The 17,511-nt window shown below is 34.1% G+C and overlaps 1 protein-coding gene and 1 pseudogene across 2 annotated transcripts in view; both read right to left on the bottom strand.

The window, feature by feature from the left end:
- CNTLN (centlein) overlaps positions 1 to 17,511 on the bottom strand; it is a 585,894-nt gene that overhangs the window by 46,438 nt on the left and 521,945 nt on the right. The gene's annotated exons all lie outside the window — the stretch shown is intronic.
- LOC141495074 (palmitoyl-protein thioesterase ABHD10, mitochondrial pseudogene) lies at positions 3,869 to 10,431 on the bottom strand (annotated as a pseudogene).

Genomic DNA, 17,511 nt, shown 5'->3' with positions numbered 1-17,511 from the left:
TGGGTTTTCAATGAAATGATCCTGGGACAAGTACTATAATTTTTTTCATAGTTAATTTTCTACAGACTATTGAAGAAGTGGATAAATAGCTTTTTTTTCAAAAAAAATTAAATAAAAGTATTAAACTTAGGCTCTGGAGAGTCACTAAAAGCACCTTTAGGACCCCTACTATTGAATGGTAGGGGTGGGATGTTTTTCATGCTGTTTTCATGTGATTCTGATCTCCCCTAGGTCTTTTTTGTTTTGGAAGCTTTTCATTCCACATAGCTTAGTGATGATGAGTATTTGGTATGTAGACATATGAAAATGTTCTTTAGTTATTATTATCACTATTATTATTATTATTATTATTATTATTATTATTACTTCAACATCAATATTAACTATGAGTATTTATTGAATAAAGAATATCATTGACTTCCCAAGATAGTAAGAGTTATGGAAATTTTATTAGTTTCATCTTTCTTGAAAGTAAGCAAAGTCTTAATTTTTTTTATATCCTCCACAATGACAGCACTAGGTCACATGGTAAGGCCAAGAAACATAAGGTGAAAAAAGGTGTGCTGCAATATTGCCATCTAGATCTCAGGAGAGAAGAATGATTCCAATATGTTGAGTACCCTCTGTGAGGAGACTTTATGGGAGGACCCAGACAAATGTGAAATGAAGGAACAGACATCGATGGGCTGTAATCTGCATCAGTGAGGGAAAGAACTTCTAAAATGATACAATCACAGATCCATTTGTGTATCTGATCATTTTACTTAATATTTATTTAACTTATAAAGTTTAACCATTTCTATCTACAAAACCTTTAAGTAAAGTTGAATAAATGAATTTTTCCTCCCCTTTCCTTTCCCCAACTTTCTATACAGGACCACTTAGACAGAAAGAGGACAAAAATAATAATTTGAGAAACAAACCAAAATTTTAGAATCTAGGCATGACATACTAGTGATGGGGGATTTAAATTATTCAAACAATAGATGAAGTGCTCTCTCTCTCTCTCTCTCTCTCTCTCTCTCTCTCTCTCTCTCTCTCTCTCTTTTCCCCCTACCATATATGTCTATGTGTGGTATGTGTGCATGTGTGTGTAAAATGCAGAGTACCTAGCTTCTCTTGATAAATTCAAGTCACTTTACTCCCCCCACCCAGAAGGTGAATAACTATTATGATGAAATTGTTACATAAATGGTTATAAACTCCAAAAGATAATGAAGAATTTGAGAAGTACCTTTTCATTAGAGAAGAATAAATATTCCAATTTTTCAAAAGATAGAGAACAAAGTCTGAACATTCTAGGTTAGTAAACTTGATTTCAATTAGTAAACTTGATTTCAATTCTTGGCAAAATGCTAGAGCATCTCATTAAAAATCTGCTTCATGGAACATTTAAAAAAGAAATTATTATCACAAAGAACAAACATGATTTCAACAAGAACAGGTTAAGACAGAATAATCTTATTTTAATTTTTGACAAGATTACTAAACTGGTAGATAAGAAAAATGCTACAGACTTGGGTGACCTAAATCTTTGAAAAAATATATCAAGAAAATATCACTATATCTGCCTATTCTTGTGGAAAAGAAATGATAATATTCTTAGGTAGATTCAGAACTAGTTGAAAGCCAGCATGAAAGAAAGAACATGAATAGTCTAATGTCAGCTTAGAAGGAGTCTTCTGGTGCTCACAGACTTGCTCAGCAGAGGACTGCTTAGAATTTTTGTCGGTGATATAGATACGAGTCCTAGATGGCATGGTCATAAAAATCTACAGATGACATAAAGTTGGGAAAGACTCAAACACACTGGTGGTAGAGTCAGGATTCAAATAAATCTGGACAGGCTAGAGCAGGGAGATGAATAAAGATAAAGTAAAATTTAGTAGGAGCAAATATAAAGCTTCATAACTGGGACAAACCCAAGATAGGTAAGTGACATTTAGGGGGCAATTTGATAGACAAAAATGCAGATTCTAGTGGACAACAAGCTTAATGACTCGATGGTACAAAATTACAGCCAAGAAATCTTAAAGAACATTGAATAGCATAATTCTGGAAATAAGGAGATATGATAGTCCCAGTACTGTGCTCACATCACATCTAGAGTTACTGTTTTCAATCTTTGGTACTATATCTTAGAAAGGACTTTGATAATCAGGAAAATATCCAGAAGCAGGCAATGAGCATAGTGAAGGACCTGAAGTTCATGTCCTATGATGGTTTGTTGAAAGAGCCAGGAAAGTTTAACTTGGGGAAGAAAAGGCCCAGGAGGGTTAAGTTTGCTATTTTAAAATATCTGAAGGATTACTGGTTGAAAGAGGGATTAGTCTTGTTCCAAAAGGCCTCTAAGAGCATAACTGCACCCAGAAGGGTGCAGTTAAAAGGGAAAAGATGGATTTACTGTTAGGAAAAAATCTTTCTAATGATGAGACCCATTTCAAAGTGAAATAGGTTAGCTTAGGGCATGATGGATTCTCCCTCTCATAAGAAGTCTTCAGATTGGATGATGATTTATTGGCTATATATGAACTTTAGTCATAATGTATTAAATGTTTTCTTCTAACTCTGAAGTACTGTGATTTTGTAAAATGCTAATTAGTAGAGCAAGAGGCAAGAGAGAGACAACAGAAAACAGAAAGAAAAGTGAAGAATATGAATAATCAAAGACAACCACCTATATAATCACTTAAAACAAGTTATATGGAGCCTTTCATATGATCATTTTAAGCTCTATTGTAAATGGTGAAAAGATATTTCAGCTTTTGACTTGAGAATGGCATAATAACTATCAAGTTCATTTAGTTAATGACTTCTGTCATTGCACTAGTGGCTTGAGTTTAAAAAGTGAGTCATTTATTCCCTTCTGACAAGAATAGCCAGGCACATGATTATTACCTTATAAGTAAAGGGCTCTGAAAAAATTTAAAGGTCCATATAAATGTCAGCTATTATCATTATTAATACGAAATATATGAAAGAGAGAAGGTGACAGTGATTTAGTGCTAGATAACAAATGGAGACAATAGAGAGTAGTGGACAGAGCAATGAAGCTTAGAGATCTATGTTCTAGGGCAGCTTTACAAGGAATCTGTCTTTGTGAGCTTAAATAAATTGTTTTATTCTCTGAGTCTCAGTTTTTTCAACTTTCAACTATGGTATCTAGATAATTAAGATTCCTTCTAACTTTAGAGTTCCTTAACTCTTGCTTCAATCAATCACAAAACATTTGTTTGTTGGACATTTGCTTTGGTCACAAAATTAAATGATCATAATATCACATGTTTTATTCAAGGCTCTGAAAATACATGCTCAACGGTAATCTCATTAAGTTATTGAAAGTCAAGAGCACTTATTTCCACTGGTAAATTCACCTAAGAAGAGAATGCAGAATAACTGTCACTCTTAGTGGCAAATGTCCCCATGTGGCCCCTGCTCAAAATCAGTCTCACCATACATTAGTTTATATGGTAATTAACAGATAGTAAAAAGATCCTTTCTCTGAAATTTTTACCTTGGGGCTTAAAATTTAAACTCTCAAGTCTATTTATATCCATAAAATCATGGAAGAAGAAAATTATTGTTTTGTTTTGTTTTAGTGAGGCAATGGCGATTAAGTGACTTTTTTCAAGGCCACACAGCTTGTAAGTATCAAGTGTCTGAGGGTGGATTTGAATTCAGGTCCTCCTGATTCCAGGGCTGGAGCTCTATCCACTGCAGCCCCAGAAGAAGAGAATTCTTTTTTTTCCCCCAAAAGCAACCTATACTTTATTCATAATAGACCATCTATACAAAAGTTACATTAAGAAAATCCTTATACAGTATTTACAATATAGAGTAAAAGAAAAAAACATATAGCTCACTACTTTTCATTCATCATTCTGATTCATCAACCTGCCACTCCAATTAAAAAATAGGATTTTGGTCACCACACAATTAAGTATATATTTGTGCTACCATAAACTCAATTTGAGGTGGTAAGCTTATCAATTGAATCATCAATGGGCACAAGAAGCTTGATGTCCTCCTCCTCCTTCATTCAATGATCACTATTTTTATGGAGGATGACATCTACATCTGTACTAATTACTTGGTCAGTAACCTTCATGAAGTTTGCCATGGAATGACACCATCCTTCATTCCTTGGTCCAATCTTGCAGGGCATGTCACAGGGATAAGGCCATTTAGCAAGCAGTAGAATCTTGCCTCTTTAATGAAATGTCCTTAAAGAAACAAACTCCACTGTTCCTGCACTTGGTTGGCACCTCCAATGTACCTTTCATTCCCACATCTTTTTTTCTTCAACAGAAAGGTGATTTAATTTTGTTACCCAGCAGTCTGCTGCTGTAGCTATACCAATGAGAGCCACTACCTTTTCTGGGTATGAAGCATTTGCCAGCCACCCAAGCTACAGCCAACCAGTATCTGGGGTCTTTCTGCCATCCGTTATAGAGAGAACATCTTTTCTCCATTTCCCCACTGTATATCTTAAACTTAGAACAGAACTTCCACATCCTGTATAATCAAACCCTATAAAGGTAAGACCTATAGATTTGCAAAACTCTTCAACTGCCATTGCTTTTGACCCACCCATATTATATAAATCCATCTGGGATGAAAATAACACCTGGGTTTTTTTTCTTTTAACTTCTTATAAGACAAATTTGGAAGGTCAGGTCTATCAAGGAAAGAAAGATATGACTTTCATCTGTAAACTGGGGACTCTGGGGAGTTTTGTCCATCTTTTGGGAGAGCAATGTGGCAGGGCTGAAGGAGATGGCGGCCCTGTCCTAACTCTTCCACTGCATCAAGGTCCCTGGCCATTTCAAAGAAGAGAATTCTTAAGAGGAATATTTGGATAAGTTAAAAAGGAATGAAAAATCACATAAGAGAAAAGATGCAATCAATCAAAAGACTTTCTTGTTTTTACAAACATTCTACAATTTCTCCAACATTTCCTTTATAATTACTAGTTTTTCCATTTACTTTTCTTTCAACTAATGTGAATAGTTTGTGTTTCTATGGACTATTTTAAATAAATTATCTAAATAATTTAAAATAATTTAAATTAAATAAATCCCTAAATAAATTATTTTATCATTAAACTAAACTAAAATCCTTTTGTGTGTCTGCAAAGTATACAGTCTATAATTTCCATAAAACAAACCTAGTTTTGTTAGGAAAAACCCAAGTTGCTGCCACAGGAAACTCAGCTTTTCCAACAATGTAATTCCACTGATTCAATAACTAAAACTTTCACAGAATTTTCATTAGTCAAATAACTACATGAACAGGGTTTCTATAACATTCTTTTTAAAAAGAGGTAGATTTCTAAATAACTCAATTTATAACAATAATTTTTGGAAAATGATTGTAAAATATGAATTACTAATCTTTTTCTTTCCAGATTTCAATTTATATAATTGCATTCAACCTATTTCAACCTCCTTTGTAGTTTCATAAGAATACATTTTTCTTTTTAAATTTAATTTTAAAAGTAATACTTTGTGTTTAAAGACTACACCCTATAAGACAGGGTATGGTTTCCATATGACTTTCTACATGGTTGGTTCAATTCCAGGCTTGATTAAAAGCAAAACTCATGTCAAAAAAAGATGCAAGTACTGTCTTGGTAAAGACCTTTCTTTATAAAGTAGTTCAGAGTAAGAAGCATATAAGGACATCACGTTTATCACAAACTTAATGACATAACATTTTAATTTCTTATCTATAATTACCTCTAAACTACTATGTTCAAGTAAGACCACTGAATCCATAGCCTTAAGGTCTTGAAATGTATTCACTTTGGGAAAAGCAACTATGGTTAGGCTTAGGTGGATAGAATTTTGATACTAAATGAAGCCAAATATTTATAATTTTTCTTCAGTATTTTATCATTCATAATAGTACTGTTTTATACTTCATTCTTTATACTCTAACATGGCTTTCTCCCAATTCTCTAACCTTTATAATTGATCCTTCTCTTTCTCCTTCCCTTGATCTTCCTCTAGGTCGTGGCTACTAACCATTGGTTATTACTTAATGTTGTATCTTGAGCCCTTTTTCTCTTCTCTCGTTATATCAGGAGTTCTCATTTATTTATTTGTTTATTTTATTTGGTGCCATGGTCTGTATGGACTGTCTAGAGAAAACAATAGACTCCTTGTTGCACTTATATTTTTAAATTCATAAAATACAAAGAATTATAAAGAAAATCATGTATTTGAAATAAAAATATCTATTGGTCTATCTATCTGTCTATATGTCTACTTTTTCCTGTGAAATATATTTACAGATGATTTAAGAGGCTATGGACTCCAAGTTAAGAACTCCTGCTTTACATTACCTTACTTAGGGATCTCATCAGTACCCAGAGATTAAATGATCATATCTACGCAGATGATTTTCAGCTCTATTTATATGGCCCTAACTTCTCTACTGACCTACAGTTTCATATCACCAACAACTGATGAATTATACTAGATATCCTGTAGACATTTCAAACTCATTCAAAAATTTTAAAGCAGAACTCATTATTATTCCAAACTCTCCCTTCTTTCAACTTATTAAAACTACCAAGGATACCACCATCCTCCTAGCCAATTCGGGTCCAAATTCAAATTTCATCCTCGAATCTTCACTTACGAATTTCATATAATGAATCTATTGTCATGTCCTGTTGCTTTCTTTCTTTTTTTTTTTTTAGGTTTTTTTTCAAGGCAAATGGGGTTAAGTGGCTTGCCCAAGGCCACACAGCTAGATAATCTTTAAGTGTCTGAGACCCGGATTTGAACCCAGGTACTCCTGACTCCAGGGCCGGTGGTTTATCAACTGCGCCACCTATCCACCCCTTGTCCTGTTGTTGCTTTTACAACATCTCATACTCCTTTTCTCCACAAATAAAATTTCCCCACTACCCTGATGAAGACTTTAGCCCTTTCATGTCTTTAATAGAAAGACTGAAAAGTAGAATGGAACAAGCAAAACTCAATTATGCAATTAGAAATTTTGGAGAAAAGTCAAAAGAATAGAACATGCATAGTATCTGCTATTTAAAAATTGACATAGATATTAGGAGGACAGAACATTTAAGAATCATTGAATTTCCTGAAAACCATGACCAAGCAAAAATATGATAGTATATTTTAAGAAATCACAAAACTGTCCAGAATTATTATAACTAAAGGACAAAGTAAAAAGAAATCCATAGATCATTACTTAAAAGAAATTACAAGCTGAACACATCCAGAAAAATCATAGTTCAAAAGGCATAGTTCAAACTACTTCAAGAAACCGGGGAGATCATTGTTAAGGAATCACTATTGGGATCTCACAAGATTATGCAGCAAACTTTTTTAAATAGGAAAGAAAATATTCCAAAAGGCAAAAGAAAAAAGTATAGAACCTAACACTTAATTGACTTTCTAACAAAATAGATGACTATCAAATGTTCCTATGAGAAAATAAGAGCTGAGTATAATCTCTGAAATGCAAACAGAGAAAATAAGAGAGATCTAGAAAAGTTTGAATAATCATTCAAGTACTTATATGTTAATAAGGGGAGAAGAGACTATTGTTCCTTCAGAATCCCATTGTCTTCAAAAGATAAAAGAAGCAATAAAGGGCCTGGATATAGTTTTGTTTTGTTTTAAAAAAGTAAATAAAAGGAAAAGGAAAAAGAAAATGCACTAAGAAGGATACAAAGGAAGAAGTGAAAGTAACATAGCATTTCTCATTATTGGTGTTCAGAAGAAGAGTGTACAAATAAGGAGGTAACTGGGAATGTGAGCATATCATGAGTCTCATTTTTATTTGAATTAGGCAAAAGATTAAATACACAGAAAACAGACAAAACCCCAGGCCCTCCCACAACACACACACACACATGCACACACACACATACACACACCCTTGCTCCCTTACAGACATAAAGAATTTATTGTGAGTTATACAGAGAAATGGATGGAGACTTGAAAGAGGGATTTTAAGAAAAGGAACAGAATTGGGGAGAGAATAGTCATGATCAAACAAGCCTTGATCACAGAAGGGTGATTAAAAAAGGAAGATTTAAAATAGTAGCAATAAAGGGTAAGAATCTTTCAGAGTAATCTGAGTCTGGGATGGAGAACAAAAAAAGGCAAAGAAATAGTAGCAGAAAAATTATTATTGAATATGATCGAAGAAAATATAACTAACAATAATAACTATGAATAAGAATGGTATGAACTATCCCATAAAATGGAGGAAGGTGACAGAACAGATGAGAAAGTAGATTCCAACAATATTTGATTACAAGAAACATATTTGAACTAAAAAGATCCACACAGAATTTAAATGAGGATCTAGAATAGAATTTATTATCATTTGTGTCTATCCAACAAAGAAAGTAAAGCAATGATAATTTAAATCAAGGCAATACCGTTTAAATGAGATAAATAAAGAAGCTACATTTTGCTTAAAAGCAGGTTAGACAATGAAACAAAATCAACACTAATTACCTAAATATATGTATGTTTGCATATAAATACAAGAAAATATTTAGTAATCTAAATAGAATTTAAAAAATATAATAGATCTCTAGTGAGTACTGAAAAAGAATGAAAATAAGCATAAATATATACCATTTGTAGAGCTACCTTTATAAAAATTCTGTTTTGGGGGCATTAAAAATCATAAATACATGCAAAAAGCAGAATATTGACTATATCATTTGCTGACTATGTAACAAGAACAACAACAAGTAAGATGTAATACAAAAAAAAGTATTAAAACTTTTAACAGATGAAATAATGTGATAGACAGCTAGATGGCAAAGTGGTAGACTCAGATGAGTTTTTAATGAGTTCAAATCTGGCCTTAAGATACTTCCTAGCTGTGTGACCCTGGGAAAGTCACTGAACCCCATTTGCTTCAATTTCCTCATCTGTAAAAGGAGCAAAGGAAATGGAAGACCTCTCCAGTATCTTTTTCAGCAAAACCCCATTGAAGTCATGAAGAGTTAGATTCAACTGAAATGTCTGAGCATCAACAAATAGTGTAAAAACAATTAATAACTACTGAGTGCTGCTATACAAGACTATGGTGCTAGGCTCTGGGGAGAACCTCCAACCCAGATCCTGCCCCATGTCAGAGGCCTTCCCTGGTCCCCCCACCCACTGCCAGCTGTGCTTTCCCTCCCAAATCCCCTCTCATTTATACTGTATATATTTCTAATGTCCACAGCTGTTGGCATGTGGTCTCCCCCATTAGAATGTGAATTCCTCGATGGTGGGGACCCTGGTTTTGCCTTTCTTTGTATCTGACCCAGAGCAAATGCTTCTTATTTCTCTGTGGAGGATGAATGACGGTATAGAACACAGCTATAACTGAGGAGATGGGAACCAGGGCCAGTAGAAGCGACTGTATGGCAAAGAAGAGCTGGTGAGGTAACTGCGGAGGACAAGTGTAATTAAGGCTTAGAGGGAGGGTATGCTTTTAAAGTAGACTACTCTGCCTAAAGCAAAGAGATGGCCAAAAATGACTGCTTTAAAATGGTTTCTTTTCTGACCTTTTATGAGTCCTTTCTCTCTTGGATTGTGCCCCACTGATGAATATACATTACACTTACATTTCTTTTTCTTTTTCAATGCTTTTTATTAATGCACATCTCACTTCCCATCTTCATAGCTTTCTTCACTAAATTCCCATTCTAATGTTCTCATTTTTTATTTGACATTTTAGTTTATTTTTTTTCCAATTACATACTATGGGAGTTTTTCAACATTCATTTGCAAATTTATGACATACATTTTTCTACCACTTTCCCTTTCTTCCCCCTCCCTATAGTTGTGACTAGTCTGGTAAAAGTTGTCATACATATATTTGTGTTTAACATATTTACATAATAGTCATTTAGTGTATAAGAAATTAGAACTATTCCCCCCAAGAATGTATTAATGTCCCAATTTTGCCACATCCTCTCCAACACTGATCATTTTCCTCTTTTTTACATTTTAGTCAATCTGATAGGTATGGGGTAGAACCTCAGAGCTGCTTTAATTTGCATTTCTATGACCAATGATGGTTTGGAGCATTTTTTCATATGACTCACTTTTGAAGGGTCAAACAGAAGAGGACAACACTTACAAGAGCCTGTTGAGCTGGAAAGGCTTCAGACTCTGGCCCAGTGATGGACCTTCCTCACTGGGAATCAACCTCACACCCAGCAGATGAGCCACAGGAGCAGGAATTGCTGGCACACTGCAAAACCTTCTGACCATTTGCTTCGTGGAAGCATTGGAAATGGAAGGGAAAGGTACCCAATGTGCAGAGAGCACCCATCCCGAAGAGGCCAATGAAAGGCTGCAAGGCAGTGGAAAGGACGGAGCTTGACCGGGGTTGGCAAGACCCTGACTTATAGAGCAAACCTACTTCATGACATTCATATACCATAGTTTCACCTCAGAGTCCTCAAGGCTATAAAGTGCTGGATGCCTAGCAAGTGCTTAATAAATGATCCCCCCCCCAAATTCCACAACTATCAAGCACCTGCCAGGTCTAGGATGCTGCGCTAGACTCTAGGACACAAAGACAAAAAAGAAACAGTCCTCATGCTCAAGCTACTTACATAGTTCCTCTAAATGGCACATTGTTTTAATTTTTTGGTTTTCTCTTTACTATCTTTATTACAATGAAGCAATTATACATACATATACATATATATATATATATATATATATATATATATATATAATTGGCCTAGCCTCTCACTTTTATTTTTACTAGATTATGTGATTCTCTTCTCTATGGACACATACAGGATGGGGAATTACATATTTACAACAATTAACATGATAAAATTTCATGAATGCCAATTCAGAGACTTGGAAAAAGCAGAAAGGGTAGAAAACTCCCAATTCTAACACCAATTAAATGGCAGAAAATCTCAGTCCTGGATGACATTGATAATAGCTAGCATTTATACAGAACTTTGCAAATGGTTTATTAAAAAATTCAATAAATACTATTAGTATCCTCATTTTACAGCTGAACCTCAGGAAGAGAACAAGGGAGAAACAAATTCTGTTGCTATTTTCCTCTCAACTTTGTGAGATAAGATTCCATTTCACTTTTCATTCATTAGAGGGCAAGTAACTTTCATTTTTGTCTTTGACTCTCTAAGACCTAACAATGCCTGGCATAGAGTTGGTACATAATAAATGAATTATCGATTAATTGATTTAAAAATAATAGTAGCTGATATCTATTTAATACTTTTAAATTTACAAATTATATGCATATATAATAATTATTATATATAATTAAATATCTATTTATTATACCTATATAAAGATAATTATATACTTATTATATATGATGATGATGATGATGATGATGATGATGATATTTGTCCTTTTTTCTCAAAGAAGACCATGCTATCAGGGAGGTGATGCCATGACAAGCTCATGAATTGGATTTGAGTCTCCAGTCTTACTTTCTCCTCTGGGGCCATCTGGGTCCAGTGGCCAGATATGAATCAGGACAACTGGAGATGGTCCTGGAGGAGAGGTAATCGGGGTTAAGGATTTGCCAAGATTACATAATTAGTAAGAGTAAGTTCTCTGACACTGGATTCAAACTCCCATCTTCTGACGCCAAGACTAGTGCTCTATTCACTGCACAACCTAGCTGCCCTAATTTTATATATATGAATTCATATACCTATATCACTATATATTTACAAATTTTATGCCTACATATAATAATTATATACCTATTATATATGTATGTATATAAATTATATATCTATTATATATTTATAATTATATACCTATATATGGAGTAGTAAGATATGTGTAATAATGTGTACATATATCTGTATTTACATCTGTTGATTTCATTTGATTTTTTTAATAATAATCTTGTGAGATACTTAAATATTATTATCTACATTATGCAGATGAGTAAACTAAGGGTCAGAGAAATTAAATGTGTTGTCCATAGTCAAACAGTTAGTAAAATTCAGAAGTAATCTTTGAACTAAAGTCTTCTTGATATAGTTTTTATGTACTCACTGAAAAACATCACTATTTTCAGATAAACTTGATTTCCCTTGACTTGATGGTTTTTGCAGTAACATAAAAAAAGGCACAATATCTAACTTTAACCAGAAATTTGAATTATCTCTTGGCTTTTAACCACTCATCTATTTGATTCAGATAACAAATCCAGAGGCCAATAGTTACGTATAAATTAGTATTTTTATGATGGGGGTTAAATGAATAATCAGAAAATAAATTTAGTATAATTTATAAAAATATTTTAGCAATAAGAGTCTTTCTCTCATGATATCTGATATAATCTACTATCCTTCAGCTTCATAGAAGTAGTTAATTCCCCAAAAGTACAGAATGCATATGACCCTATAAGATTTCTTACCAAATTATATCATGATGAATGATTATATGATTATATGATGATGAAAACATTGAATGCTTTACTTCTACTAACATTAGCTCCGGGTATATAATTTCTAATGAAATCTACTGAAAAATAGAGTTTGATATGCAACTCTTTATGTAAAAGTCCATTAATAAGCCAATACTAGGATTAAATCAAACTGAACAAATCCTTAAAGAACTTTTCTAGGAGGATTTTATTTAGTCATTAGGAGAATCAATGTCTTGGCTCTGCCATATATATACAACCCAGGTGCTTAAAGCAATTGATTTCACTCTAGGGCAAAATTCTATATTCAAGACTAGATCTAGAACAGATGGCTACTCCACCTCTCCCATAATTGTGTTGTAACACAAGAATAAATGAGAAGTCTAAAGGGAATTTGTATTCCATGACTGGGTCTAAATAAATATCATTACTAGTATCACTTCTACTAATATTTATTAAGAATTTTGTGTACATTATTCTTTATTAGGCACATCATAGAATGAGTCTCAGAATTCATAATATTCCATGTAGAATACATTACTTACCTAGTTCCTGTCTTTCTATGGTTTATAATTTAAGATTGTGATAATATATATATATATGCATACATACATATATACATACATATATACATACATATTATACATAATATAATGTGGTTTTTCCATTCAGCTCTTGCCCTACTCCCTCATTGTGGATAGAGTATGATTCTGGTTTCATGAAGATTATATCAATAGAATATAAGTTGTAGCAAATTACATCAAGGTAAAAAAAAGGTTTGGGGTACTGTCAGTGTTGCAATGTATATCTTCCAATCCAGTCTAGATGAGAACTATATATCAAGGTTAGTTGTAGAATGATAAATTTTGAGGCACAACAATTCTCAAAGGCTATATTCCAAGTAAAAGAAGTCGTGTTCTGTATTGGCATCAAAGAATACTGGAATATCAAAGAAATCACACGTCCTTGAAGTATTAATGGGTATGTTAAACATTATGCTAAATGATTATAAAGAAGAAATGCAAAATTGATCTCTGCCCTCAAGTTTGCAATCTCATTGGGAAGAATACATATATAAAAAATAAAGTCAGAGTCTAATGAAATTTAAAATTTTATAGCATAACTTTGTGATATAAGTGATCAGAAATATGTTTATAGTTGTCAGGGAAGATTTCAAGGAGCAGGGCAAACCTGACCTGAGTAGCAAGAGATAAGAGAAATATTTGTATAGGCAATAAAGAGAAGAGAGAGCATCCTAAATAAGGTAGGAAAGTTGAAAATAGTTATAAAAGTCAAAGTAGACATGGCATGTATATAAAAGTTGATGAGTAATAAGCTAAAAGGTTGGATAAATAAACCATACCAGATTACAAAGGGCAGTGAAAGTCAGGTTTAAGAATTTAGAATATAGTAGTAAGTTGGGGGGGGCGGGAAAGTTAAGGTTCTGACCAAGACAGTGACATAATAAAAGCTGTGTTGAAAGAATATTAATCTAACAGTGGGTGGTAGATTGGAAATAGTGTGAAGGCAGGGATGGGCAACAGGGAAATTATTATAATGATTTTTGTTGTGAAGTAATGAGCATTAGAATATGAGACTGTGAAAGAACTGAAAGAGACCCAAGAAGTCACATTTTATAAATTAGGAAACTGAAGTCCCGAAAAGATTAGCATTAAAAAATCACTAATTTAGAGCCATCTAGTCCAACCCTCTCATTTTGCAGATGAGGAAACTGAGGCTCAAGCAGGTTGAGTGACTTGCCTAGGGTAACTCACAGAATGCCAGAAATGGGATTTGAACCCTAGTTTTTGATGCCAAAGTTGATACTCTTTCCATTATACTGCCCTAATTCCTCTAAGTTCACAAAGGTAAAAAACAGAAAAGCCTGGATTCAAGTTTTGTGACTAAATCTTGTGCTCTTTCTACTATACTAGTACTATCTTTTAAGGAACTGTCCTGGCATAGTATTCGATTATTCTTCCAAATATAAAGGAATCTCTTACTGTTTAAACCTACCAACAAAACTTGCTTAAAATCAAATTGTATTTGATGGAAAGTTGTATCTGTTCAATAGATTACAGTTCTCTGCATTCAATGAAAATTACAATTAAGAAAAATGAAGACAAAAGACGGGAGACTACTGAAAGATGAGACAAAAGAATATAAAATCAGTTTGTTAGAAACAGAAAAATGATAGGATGCATAAAGGAAACTACATTGTCTCTGACTTCAAGGAGCTTATGAGACGATTAGATATTTGAGAGATTCATCTGAGAACAATATGGTTTATCAAGGTAGTAATGGGTTATAGTTTTAATAATTAAATTTTGCAGTACATTTATAATCATAGAAGGTGTGAAAATGAAATGGTTATGAAGAATTTGAGACAAGTTAGACCTTGAAAACAGGTTTGGATAGGTGAACAGTAAGAGGTATAACATGAGGAAAGGAAGGAGAGTTTGAAAATGAGCATGGTGGACTGAGAGGAGAGCGAATAAACTGATGCTACTACATAGTACACTATTTGTACTATGAACTTCTTGTGCAGAGTACTAGGCATAAATTAAATTTCAAAAATTCTTTGTAACTGATGGATTCATAACATGGGATTGGTAGGGTTCAGATAGATTATGGAGAGACCTACATCTAGAAAGGGATTCAAAAATCATCTAACCTATTTTCTTGTCAGAACTATAACTTAATGGTTGAAGAAAGTTAACTATCTTGTTTCCATAGATATCCAGGGGCTATGCGACAGTCAAAGGACAGTGAAAGTCCCTTTCTTATTTTGTAGTTTACTATTAAGAGGGATGTAAATTTAATAAGAACTTGATAGGTTATCCAGTGTTATATTAGAATGGTCCCATCTCATCTTTCTTGCTTTTTGTTCTGTTTGCTGATAAGATGAAGACTCATTGAATAGTTAAAAGTTATTCTTTATATACTTGAAAACAATCACTCTCATCTCTGGGAAATTTTTCATGATACATCCCTGTCTTACCCCCCACCCCACTTCTCATCATCTTCCAGAGATTCATCTTCCTACATTCCAAGTTTGCAGACATTTGCTAGTTATGTGATTCTGGGCAAGTCCCTTGGCCCTGTGTAACTCAATTTCCTTATCTATGGAATGAACTGGAGAAGGAAATGGCAAACTACTATAGTATCTTTGTCAAGAAAAGTCATGACGAATCAGACACAACTAAAAACATTAAATAACAATGACTTTGGGCAATTTACCTCTCTGAATTTCAGTTTCCTTATCTGTAAAATAAGGAGGTTTGACTTGATGAATTTCCTAGAACTATTCCAGAAGTCATGAGCAATTCAGTAGCATTTAACCCAAGTTGATAATGTTCATCATATAAGTTTAATATCACTTATTTTAGACCTCTCATAAGAAAGAGTCAAATGAAGGAGTATTATGTCTCCCAGAACATACAATATTTATATATTCAGTTTTTTAAAAGAAAATTCTCTTATGGAAATAAGGATAGAATTTCTGTTAATTTGATTTATTTTAAAAAATGCTCAAATTGTGTTTATATAGACATATATGTGAATGTATGAATTAGGAGGACTTGAGTTCAAATCTAGCCTCAAATACAACATTAATAGGTGTGTTACTTTAGGAAAATCATTTAATCCTGAATACCTTGTATCCAGGGTCATCTCTAGTCATCCTGATTCATATCTGGTCACTGGACTGAGATGGCTCCAGAGAAGAATGTTAGGCTGGTGGTTTAGCACAGCACCTGTCTCACTCAAATTCAGTTCAGGTGCTTGTTATGGCATCACCTTCCTGATGTCTTGGGGGAAAAAAGGACAAACATCATCATTTAACTTTACCCTGGACTATTATTTTTTTTTGCAAGGCAAATGGGGTTAAGTGGCTTGCTCAAGGCCTCACAGCTAGGTAATTATTAAGTGTCTGAGGCCGGATTTGAACCCAGGTACTCCTGACTCCAGGGCCAGTGCTACCTGCCCTGAAACCTATTATTTTTCCATCAAAAAATAATTCTCAATTTTGATGGGCCCTCCACAATTCCCTCCCCAAAATGCTTCTTCCAGTCCTGTTGCCATTGAGAGTGTCTCATGGAACACTAACACAGTCCTTGATTTCCACTATTGGCTTTTGAGAGGCGATATGATAAAGGGGTGAAAACACCTAACTTCAGAGTTCAAATGCTGGCTGTAACACTCAACAGTTGTCTGTCCTTTGGTAAATCACCTAACCTCTTGAGACAGTTTTATCATTTATAAAATGGGCACAAAAACTGATGCACCTGATAGAGATAAAAGAAAGCAGTTTTTATCCCCATCTAAAATAATACTGTTAGACAGTGGATTGACTTTGATACTTTGGGACCCTGTTACTGAATTCAAATTCAGCTTCCAGTCCTCACCCCCTGTTTGATTCTGAGCAATACTCTTCACCTCTGCCTGCCTCAATCTCCTTAACAATAAATTGGGGATAAGAACAGAGCCTTCTTCACTGGATTGTGGCAAGGATCAAATGAGATATCAGTAAAGCTAATAAAGCCACAGTCCCTGGCAGAGCAGGTTCCATAGGAATGCTTCTTCCCTTCACTTCCTCCACTTCCCTTTAGCCTGGATAATCTACATTCATGAACTTCCATCAGTCTTCCAGAGGGGTCTCTTCAATGTCCTGGAGATTATTCCTGGGCCCTATCCTGGAAGGGCATGCTGCCCATCCATTGTAAGACTGCATTCTCATACAGGACTGGTCCATACTTTCTAGGCTTAGATCTCTGACAGGGTGAAACACTTTTGAAAAAAGAAACTCTGCAAGATTTCCAATTTTATGCATAGTGCTCTGCAAACAGGAACCCCTGAAGAACCTCATCATCTACAGGGAACCCTTCCTTTGGACTTTATATTGCACACCCCCCATGTTTATGGCAAACACCTTTGTGGAGTATAGATTCTTCTGTCTTTATGCTTGATCTGTTCATCAACCACTCAACACTCAAGTTATTAAGCAATTATGTCAGTAATAGTATGTGGATTCTCTGTTGTTAACCATCTTTAAATGGATTTTATAGGATTCTGAATCTGCTTAAG

This window comes from Macrotis lagotis, chromosome 8 (genome assembly GCF_037893015.1).
Source record: "Macrotis lagotis isolate mMagLag1 chromosome 8, bilby.v1.9.chrom.fasta, whole genome shotgun sequence".
Classification (NCBI taxonomy): domain Eukaryota; kingdom Metazoa; phylum Chordata; class Mammalia; order Peramelemorphia; family Peramelidae; genus Macrotis; species Macrotis lagotis.
Note: the sequence above shows the minus strand (reverse complement) of the source record. Positions and strands in the feature narration are given on the sequence as shown.